This window comes from Telmatherina bonti (genome assembly GCF_933228915.1).
Source record: "Telmatherina bonti genome assembly, chromosome: 5".
NCBI classification, from domain to species: Eukaryota; Metazoa; Chordata; class Actinopteri; order Atheriniformes; family Telmatherinidae; genus Telmatherina; species Telmatherina bonti.
In genome coordinates this window covers 26,566,708-26,577,906 of record NC_136623.1, presented here as the reverse complement: position 1 = coordinate 26,577,906, position 11,199 = coordinate 26,566,708, and positions in this window count along the sequence as shown.

Sequence of the window (11,199 nt, the reverse complement as noted above, 5' to 3'; positions counted from 1 at the left end):
TGTGATTTTTGTTTTTTTTTCTGTTTGTTTGAGATATCATAGACAACATTGATTTGTGATTGTTTGCCAAGTCTAGATCAGTATTACGCTGGCAGAAATTATTATAATAAAAATAAAAAAAATTAAACTAGCACAAGTTTTACTGAATCCCACTTCATTTCAGATCACTTTTATTATGTATATTTCTTTGAAGACTGTTACAATGTAATTGCACTGTTAAACCACCTGCAAAACACCTAAAGATTTTAATTACATGAAATTAACTTCCTTTTTTTTTTTTAGCAGACAACATTTGAATACACTGAAACCACAAAAGTAATACAATGACATTTCTGACTAATTCAACACAAATCCTGAGAACTGACTGAAAATAAATGTTTATCGGTGTAACAGATAGTTAATATTCTTTCACCATTTATCAAAATAAAATTTTGTTGGTTGTGTCAGTGATCAGTGATGGATCCAAACCACTAAATCTTAGTCTCTAAAGGATATGGCTTGAAGACATGAAACGTTTTTTTGTACATGTGACCTTGCATCTCTTAAGAGAATTTTTTTCTTTTTTAATTATAAGTAAAAGGAAGCCCCACAATAATTCTTGATTTGAACTTTGGGAACTCTACAAAACACCACCAATCACAATACTGGTTTAATCAACCAAAGAACATTGAAATTCTAATATTTATTCCTCAAATTAGAACATTTTACAAAGAATTGTTCTTATAATGAGCAGACAATGAGTTGTAACAAATTAGTGCAACTGGATTTAGTTTGTTTCCCATCTGTTCAGGGTTTGATTTTGGAAGTCAAAACTGTCACATTTTCTCCAGAAAGCATAAAGCTTTAATTTTGCTGGTTACAGAATTTTGTTCTGTATTTCAAGACTGTTTAAAAACGCTGCTTTTTTCTCAAACTGCAAATAATAGTGTGTAATGTTTAAAGAAAAAAGAAGTACTTTAAATGAAATATCGGTGTAAGTAAAGGTAATGTATTGTATTGTACTGTAAAATATTGACTTAGACTATTAACAAGTGTAATATATACATAAATATATTTATTAGCCTTAAGGATCTTATAATTATATGAAAACTCCATGATAACATTTCTTTTCTTAACAAGCTTTTTGAGTTAAATCAGAAACCTTCCCCAAATGGGTGACCCATTTTTCTCCCCTCATGGTACATGTAACACACTGAAGGGTTAAATTTGTCCCAAGTTGTATGCCTGTGCTGCTGTACTGTGCCTTGTGGTGTTTCTGACTGTATGATTTTGTTTTGTACTGTCAAATAAAGTATAATTAATAAAATTATGTTTAATATCTACTTGCATATTTTCCCTATTTCTCAGTAAATAATATATTATTTTGCTGAATCTTTGTTTCGAAAACTGCCGCCATGTTAGAAATAATTAGGCAAAGACATAAAAGCATGTGCATGTTCTGTTTTGGCCGAGTACGACACATTGAGTTTTTAACCAAATCCTAATGAAAAAAACTAAAATGTTGTGTGTGACGTTACGTCTAGACCAACTTTTACTTCTGTAGACTTTTTCGATAGCATATCATCATGAAGAGCAGATGTCTTTTGAAAGTTTTGTACCAAAGAGGAATATTGATCCAGCCTAATGCAATGCTTAGTATCCAGAATAGGACACTGCTCATTTAGCCTCTGGAAATATTTAAAGCGGTGTCTTCCGCCTAAACAGAGTAAAATCACAAGGACAACATGAATATGGTGACAAATATTGATGATCAGAACTTCAAACATTGATCAGCGTGACCTGGAATCGTCCATGTTCATTACAGTACCAAGAGATTCAAACATGCTGTCTCACAGACTATCTGTGTTCACAGAATAACCAATATCCACTTACAATAACAGTTCAGGATCATCACTGTCTAAAGAGATGACAAAAAAAAAGAAATGAAAGAAAAAATATCTGTTCTAGTTGTGGGTAGTCAGACCATTCCTCTTAGATGGATTTATAGAGAGTTTAAACAAAAGCTTAAACAATAATTTACTCAAAAACACAATAGGTTAATTGTGTCGGGGATAATAAACTAACCCTCTGTTAAACATGACAAAATATTGTGACTCTATGATGCACTGCAATATGTCAATATGTCTATATATATATATATATATATATATATATATATATATATATATATATATATATATATATATGTATGTATGTATGTATGTGTGTGTGTGTTAAATTTTATTGTTATTCGTCTTGATGAAAGGGCTTTTTATTTTCACTCTATCTTTGCTTCCTGGTACATTTATATTTCACAGTCATTACCCACTCTAAAATGACCCACTATAGTTGTAACTGTAGCTCTTATACAACACACCTCATTAACAGAAAATACACAGGAACAGTTTACTGCACCCAGAGCAGAAAATTGCATGAATACATGTTGATTTCACTAATTTCATGTACTTTTTACGATACATTTTCTGTATAATACATGTCTGCTTGTCTTTCGGTTCATGCAACCTTGCCTTCAGTTATTGACAATTGTAACCCACCACAACAAATGTTTGCCATGTGAATTTTCTAAACGTTGTCAGGCTAGGGCAATTGCTGGCAATTTTGACCATCCCAAGACACGGTTTAAAAGGTGCCATTATCACATCCAATAAACAACAGCGATTATGTATAATTTCATGTTTTGCCTCTGATGTTGACACTGAAAAGATATACACAAGGAGAGGCGGAAGCAAATGGAATTTTATTGTTCTGAGGTGCACTGCACTGTATGTGATTTTGTCTTTGTCTTGACATTGTGTCAAAGAAGATAAACACAACCCGCGACAAGCCGGTGTTTTAACTGGAAGCTCTTTGGCTGTTAATACTAATAATGAAAAAGTGAGTGGCAAAATTATGATTTATACATCAACAGCAAAACATAGATATGTGTCTATATGTGCAGCAAGCTGAAATTTCCATAGCATTCATCAGACACATCCAGTAATATGCTTTCTGCACGAGACCATACGGTCTCACATTGGCAAAGTGATTGTAAATGTTTTCATGCACCATAAATACAGCAGTTAAACTGGCTTAGTATGAAAGAGCTGCGGAAAAAGGCAGAAATGACCGTATATATATATATATATATATATATATATATATATATATACACATATATATATATATATATATATATATATACACACATATATACATATATATATATATATATATACACATATATACATATATATATATATATATATATACACATATATACATATATATATATATATATACACACACATATATACATATATATATATATATATACACATATATACATATATATATATATATATATATATATATATATACATATATATACATATATATATATATATACATATATATACATACACATATATATACACATATATATACACACACATATATATATACATACACACATATATATACACACACATATATATATATACACACACATATATATATACACACACATATATATATACACACACATATATATATACACACACATATATATATACACACACATATATATATACACACACATATATATATACACACACATATATATATACACACACATATATATATATATATATATATATATATATATATATATATATATATATATATATATATATATACACACATATATACATATATATACACATATATACATATATATATATATATATATACATATATATATATATATACATATATATATATTTATATGTTGTTTGTGTGTTACTTGGTGTGCACTCCCCTCTACTGGCAAAAGAAGTGTATCACATGTTCCTATTTGTACAGCGCCAAGTCAAGCTATCAAACTGCTTACAGGTCATACTGCTCACCTTCAGGATTATGTCAAGTTAAGCTCTAGTAAATGATTACTTATCATAAACATAACTGCCAATTGATTGATTGATTACTGTTACGACCCAGACTCGGCTAGGGCAACTGAGCCGCACAAAAGAAAGACCTGTGGCCAGATGTACATATGGACCAACAGATTTATTGTCCAAAGGTGGTAGACAAAGTAAGAACAGGCCTGAAAAGCATTTTTCCAAACAAAAACACTGGTTTAACTATTCAACCAAAAAAAACTAACAGATATCACAGAATCATGACAATGAACAATACCACAGCAAATAAGGCAGCTCTGTCAAAGTCCTCCCAACAAACAACAGTTTAGAGTCACCATACACAAGCTGAGGGCAGACCACTACTAAGCCAGTGGTAGCCGTTGAATGAAGGACTCCTGGTGTCTTTTAAGTCCTGGTGATTAGTGGAGTCAGCTGAGTACGGAGTTCCAATTATCCAATGAGCAGGGTGGAGATGAGCAGGTGACCTGAAGGACCAATCCCAGCCAAGAGGCAGCAATCAGAGCTGTGTTTGAGCCAGAATCCCAGCTGAAGTGTCAGAAACAGTGGACTGAACAGCAACACAAGCAGCCGTAACACTCCCCCCCTGAAGTTACAGAACCTTGACAGGAGTTCTGTAAATAAACAAAACATAAGTCAAACAAAAAGTTACATTCTGGAAAGGGCATCGGCACAAATGTTTTCAGACCCTCTCTTGTGCCGGATGTCCAAGTAGTCTTGGATCAGCAGAGCCCAGCGCATGAGACGATGATTTTTATTGTACATTCGGGAGAGGAAGACAAGAGGGTTATGGTCTGTAAAGACCACAATGGGGTATGCACCGGAACCAAGATATACTTCAAAGTATTGAAGAGCCATCAACAAAGCAAGTGTTTCTTGCGCAATAGTGGAGTACCTTCTCTGGTGCTCGTTAAACTTCCTGGAGAAGTAAGAGACAGGGTGGTCGATCCCTTGAGAATCCTCCTGCAGCAGAACAGCCCCAGCCCCTACGGCACTAGCATCAACCTCTAGTTTGAACGGCCGGGCTAAGTCAGGAGCCGCAGGAACAGGAGTGTGACACAGTAAGGATTTTGCTACTTCGAATGAAGTCTGGCACTCGTCAGTCCACTCGAACTTCTGTTTTGGACTGATGAGGTCAGTAAGTGGACGAACCACAGACGAGAAGTTTCGGCAAAATGTCCGGTAGTAACCAACCATTCCTAAAAAGCGACGCAGCTCACGGCGAGTGGTGGGTATAGGATACTTAAGGATGGCTGTAATTTTAGCATCGATAGGTCGTACTTGGCCTCTCCCTATTTGTCGGCCCAAATAGGTCACAGTGGCTCGGGCAAACTCACACTTAGCCAAGTTTAGAGTCAGGGAGGCTTGGGCTAAACGATTAAACACTTCGCTTAGGGCCTCTATATGTTCGGGCCAAGAGTCAGAGAATATGACGAGGTCATCCAGATACGCTGAGCACTTAGGAAGACCAGACAAAATTCTGTTTACAAGTCTTTGAAATGTAGCGGGAGCGTTGCACATACCGAAAGCCATAACTGTGTACTGTAGAAAATCATCAGGAGTGACAAATGCTGAAATGTCTGAAGCACGCTTAGTCAAGGGCACTTGCCAGTAACCCTTTAACAAATCCAGTTTACTCACGTAGCGAGCAGCTCCAATATTGTCAACACAGTCCTCGACTCTGGGAAGAGGAAAAGAATCAGTTATGGTAACCGAGTTAACTTTACGATAATCTGTGATGAACCTGGGGGACCCATCGGGTTTGGTTTCCACTAGGCAGGGTGAACTCCATGGGCTATGGCTTGGCCTTGCTAGCCCATGAGCTAACAAGTATTCTGCTTCTTGCTTCATGAGTTTTCGTTTCAGTGGAGAAGCCCAATATGGGTGTTGCTTTATTGGCTTTGATTCCTGTACGTCGATATCATGCATTAAGACGGAAGTCTGAGTTGGAACATCTCCGAACAGACACAAATGTGAATTAACTACTTTTAGAAGATCATCCTGCTGGGTGAGAGTCAAGTGCTCAAGGGCCTTAGGCAGAGAGGATAACATCTCCGAGTTGGAAAGACGGGCATTTAAATGGGTTTTTGGAACATCTAGGCCATCTTCCTTCTCTGTGGAAAGTTCAAATTCTGGAACAAGAGCAGCATAAATGCGTACATCTGGTTCACCCTTGCGGGAGTGGTACAATTTGAGCATGTTTATGTGACAAATCCGAGACTTACGACGGCGATTTGGAGTTTTGATTAGATAGTTGTACTCACCAATACGATCTATTACGTCAAATGGTCCCTCATACTTCGTAGAAAGCGCGGACCCTACAGAGGGCAGAAGGATGAGGACCTGATCTCCAACTTTGATTTCTCTTTTCACAGCTGAACGATCATACACACGTTTCATTCTCACCTGGGTGGCATTTAGGAACTGTTTAGCAACAGAGTTAGCGTGGGTCAAACGAGAATGGAAATTTCTCACATACTCACTGATGTCGCGGTTGGCTGAGTTGACAGGCAACAAGAATCTTTCCTTCAGAGCTCGGAGTGGGCCACGCGGTGTATGCCCAAAGACTAGTTCGGCCGGACTGTATCCAAGTGATTCCTGAGTTGCTTCACGAGCAGCAAACAGGACAAATGGGATTCCCTCATCCCACACTTTCTTAGACTCCAGACAATATTTTCGGAGCATCGACTTTAAAGTCTGATGCCATCTTTCTAAGGCACCCTGCGACTCTGGATGATATGCACTTGAGGTCACATGCTTGACGTTCAAGGTCCGAAATACCTGTTTAAACAGACGGGACTGGAAGTTAGTGCCCTGGTCTGTTTGTATGACCTTAGGCAACCCAAACGTAGAAAAAAACTGAGTCAAGGCTTTTATCACAGCCTTCGAGGTGATCTTTCGCAACGGGATGGCTTCAGGAAACCGGGTTGACGCACACATAATGGTCAGAATGAACTGGTTTCCATTCTTGGATCTGGGCAAAGGACCCACGCAGTTTATGAGGACTCTATCAAAGGGCTGCTCCACCACAGGAATAGGACTCAAGGGAGCCGGGGGTATAACTTGGTTAGGTTTACCCACAACCTGACATATGTGACAACTACGGCAAAAGTATGACACATCACGCTTCATGCCGGGCCAGAAGAAATGTCTCAAAAGAAGCTGATATGTTTTCGTAACTCCGAAATGTCCAGACCATTGGCTTTCATGGGCTAATGATATTACCCTCGTTCGATACTGTTGTGGAACCACTATTTGGTTGACAACACCCCAGTCGTCTGCCTTTGACTGAGGCGGTGACCATCGGCGCATAAGTACACCATTTTCAACAACATAGTTGCATTGCGGATTTAAAGTTAGATCGGCATTTCTCACACTATCAAAATAGGTTTTTAAGGTTGGGTCAGACTTTTGAGCATCAGATAGCTGCTCACGGGTTAAGGGAAGTGTCTCCGAGTCAACATCTGACATGACAGCATCTCTATCACTTGTGTCCCCTGGGGCACCTACAGTGACATCACTGATGATGTCAGTAGGGGGGTTTTCCCCTGAGAACAAGTCCATGAGAGTTGTCTCAGCAGGATCAATATCGACGTCCTTACGGGCTTGTGAACGAGTTAATGCACAAGCTGGGTAAAGCTTAGTGTCTGTACACGAGTGGTCCGAGAGAGGGGCCACAGGAAAATCCAAAATCTCTAGATTAGGGACTATACGTCCTCCAGCCACATCATTTCCCAACAGCATTGTTATTCCTTTTATGGGCAAATCAGGACACACAGCTACAGGAAAAAACCCAGTTACCAATTCAGAGGAAATGTGTACTTGATGTACTGGTCTGGGCACATACCCCATTTCAACGTCTCTGATCACTACATTGTAACCACACGAAGAGGTCTTGGAAAATGGCAGCACATTGGCCAATATGAGAGTCTGGGAGCCCCCAGTGTCTCTCAAGATGCGGATTGGTACTTGATCCTCTGAATTTCCTGTTAAGGAAGCTGAGCCACTAAACACAAATGGCACAAAACATGAGTCAAGGGAATTATTCTTATTTAAGTCAACGTCTCTGCAGCGGACCTGCGTCCGAACCAAGCCAACCCCTTTTGGTTGTTTTTGGTTTTTTTGTTTCAATGCCAAGCAGTCAGAGATGACATGGCCTGGTTTGTGGCAATAATAACATTCTCTAACTGGACCGGGAGTGGACCGATTAGGAGTGGACCGATTGAGGGTCTCTTCAACACCTTTCTGGTGGAAAGTACGGGTATGGGTTTTCTCCACCCTGACGGGCATTGACATCTTGTGCGTCAGCACATACTCATCCGCTAGTAGAGCGGCCGAAGAAAGTGTGGTCACTTTCTGTTCATTTAAATACAAGACAATACGTTCCGGAGTACAATTCTTGAACTCTTCAATCAGCATAAGTTCCCATAACGCCTCGAACTCAGTAATCCTAGAAGCAGCACACCATTTATCAAATAGAACACTCTTCTCTCGAGCGAACTCGACATAAGTTTGCCCAACAGTTGGTTTCTGCTGGCGGAATTTCTGGCGATAAGCTTCAGGTACAAGTTCATAAGCTTGCAACACAGCGGACTTAACTTTCCCATAATCGAGGCTATCCTTTAAAGGAAGCGCGGCTACCACCTCCTGTGCTTTTCCAGTTAGCTTGCATTGCAATAACAAAGGCCAAACTTCAGGTGGCCAACCAAGCGCACCAGCAATGCGCTCAAAGGCAGCAAAATACGAGTCAACCTCAGAGTCACGAAAAGCAGGCACCAAGGAGATACACTTGCTCACATCAAATGCAGCAGAAACAGAAGGAGCCATCTGTGAAAGATTGACAGAAGGGGGCGGTGCCTGGGCTTGAGCCTCTAGCTCCAGCCTTCGCAGCCTGACAGCTTTGTCAGCTTCAATTTCCAGCCTTCGCAGTTCAAATTCCATCTGAGCTTGGCGGGCTTGGGCCTTTTCACGAGCCTCCAGCTCCAATCGAGCCAAGCGAACCTTCAATCGAGCCTCACCATGGGCTCCAGTACTGCTGTCAGAGAGGAGCGGATCATATCGGGGAAGAGTAACTGGCACACCCGCCTGTTCACCAACCCGCGATCCCACCTCGGCAGTAACTGCGCTGGGAGTCTGAGGGAGTGGTTCCTCCACCTCCTCCCGAGGGTGGGTTTCCTCCTCCCCAGTTGTTGGGTCACCCTTAGCCAGAGTGCCCTCGCACACAGCTGCGGTTTCTGCAGGCGCCTTCAGCACCCCAAAAGCTTCCAACTGTCCCACCAAAAGAGCTTTAATCTGACTCTTAGTGGCCTGTTTCGGGACCAACAGATTGTAATGATCTGCAACCTGCACAAGATCAGCCTTACGGCAGCCATCAAGTCCAGCAAGGGAGGGGGCAGCAACAAAACGCTCCAAGTCAAAGGATGTAGCCATACTAAACCCCGATCACCAACCAATCTGAACAACAAATTAAAAAGTCACACACACAGATCTCACAATGGAAGAGGGATCAGAGAGAGATCCCGGACGAGCCCCCACTTTGTTACCACCCAGACTCGGCTAGGGCAACTGAGCCGCACAAAAGAAAGACCTGTGGCCAGATGTACATATGGACCAACAGATTTATTGTCCAAAGGTGGTAGACAAAGTAAGAACAGGCCTGAAAAGCATTTTTCCAAACAAAAACACTGGTTTAACTATTCAACCAAAAAAAACTAACAGATATCACAGAATCATGACAATGAACAATACCACAGCAAATAAGGCAGCTCTGTCAAAGTCCTCCCAACAAACAACAGTTTAGAGTCACCATACACAAGCTGAGGGCAGACCACTACTAAGCCAGTGGTAGCCGTTGAATGAAGGACTCCTGGTGTCTTTTAAGTCCTGGTGATTAGTGGAGTCAGCTGAGTACGGAGTTCCAATTATCCAATGAGCAGGGTGGAGATGAGCAGGTGACCTGAAGGACCAATCCCAGCCAAGAGGCAGCAATCAGAGCTGTGTTTGAGCCAGAATCCCAGCTGAAGTGTCAGAAACAGTGGACTGAACAGCAACACAAGCAGCCGTAACAATTACCTTGTTATTATGATGAAAGTTTGTTGGTGTCGAAATGCCAGTTTCTTACAATGAAAAAGGTGCAGAAAGCTGGTGTCAATATTTCTGGCAGCAAACCACAAACTGTTTCTGCCAAGTTACATTTACACAGTTACCATTCCAGGGGTCACAAGGACAACTCACTGCTCTTATATGTAATAAGCTTCTTATATCTGAGCTGTTGAACAGAAACTGATGGCAATAAAGTGTTTGTTTTGTCTCTGCCCACACCGCTTGGTTGTAATAAAGTGTATAGAAGTCTTTTCATTTGGATAGAATCATATACGATAACAGAATACCATGTTGCATTTCCTGACCTTCACATGTGAGATTTAATATAATTTAGCTAAACATCAGCACACTGTTATGGATTTGTTTGGCCCATAACAGTTACCTTTGAGTAGTCTTTAAACTACTCAAGAGTAATATAGTAGAAAATCATGCCTTCTTAAAGAGGACTTTTGTCTTTAAATCCAGCTTAGGCAGCCTTTTTTTTTTTTTTTTGTTTAATATATAAATACTGTTCCTGGAGTAAAAGGAAAAAAAAAACATGTTCAAGAAGAATATTATTTAAGGATGTACATTCTCTCTAAATAAAGTGCTATACAGTTCATGTCATCCCTTTGGTACTAACAATGGCTGCTTCTGTGGAGACGAATGAGGTCAATATGACAATGAAGTGTTGGAGCAGGGCAAAAAGTGGAACAGGTTTTAAATGAGATTATCCTTCTTTCACCACCCAGCACCTTTTTATTTTTTAACGGAATTTGCTAACCAAGGTCTAAAAGCCAAAAGCAAACAGGGTTGACAACAAGGTCTAATGAGAAACTTACAATGCTTTGAGATTTCCATTAAACATACCAGGGGCGTTTATTGCCCATTAGGCTATTAATTCGTCTGGTCTCACAGAGCCTCTACACTTCCCTTGACAAGAATAAACAAAATTACTCAACATTTTCCAGGTTGGTGCAACGCAGTCTCAATTAACAAAACAAACATGTTTTCTGTCCCACTTCCGGGATGTTACTGGGAGCCAATTGGTTTACACTCGGTCTCTTGATGCCCAATTAACTGTTCTACTGACTGCTAGGGATTTGTTTTAGCCTAAACATCGTCCACATTCTTCTCATTGATCTCTGACCTCTTCATTTGGCTTAAATGCTTCTTTGGTCATCGGCAGCTGCAGGTAAGACGC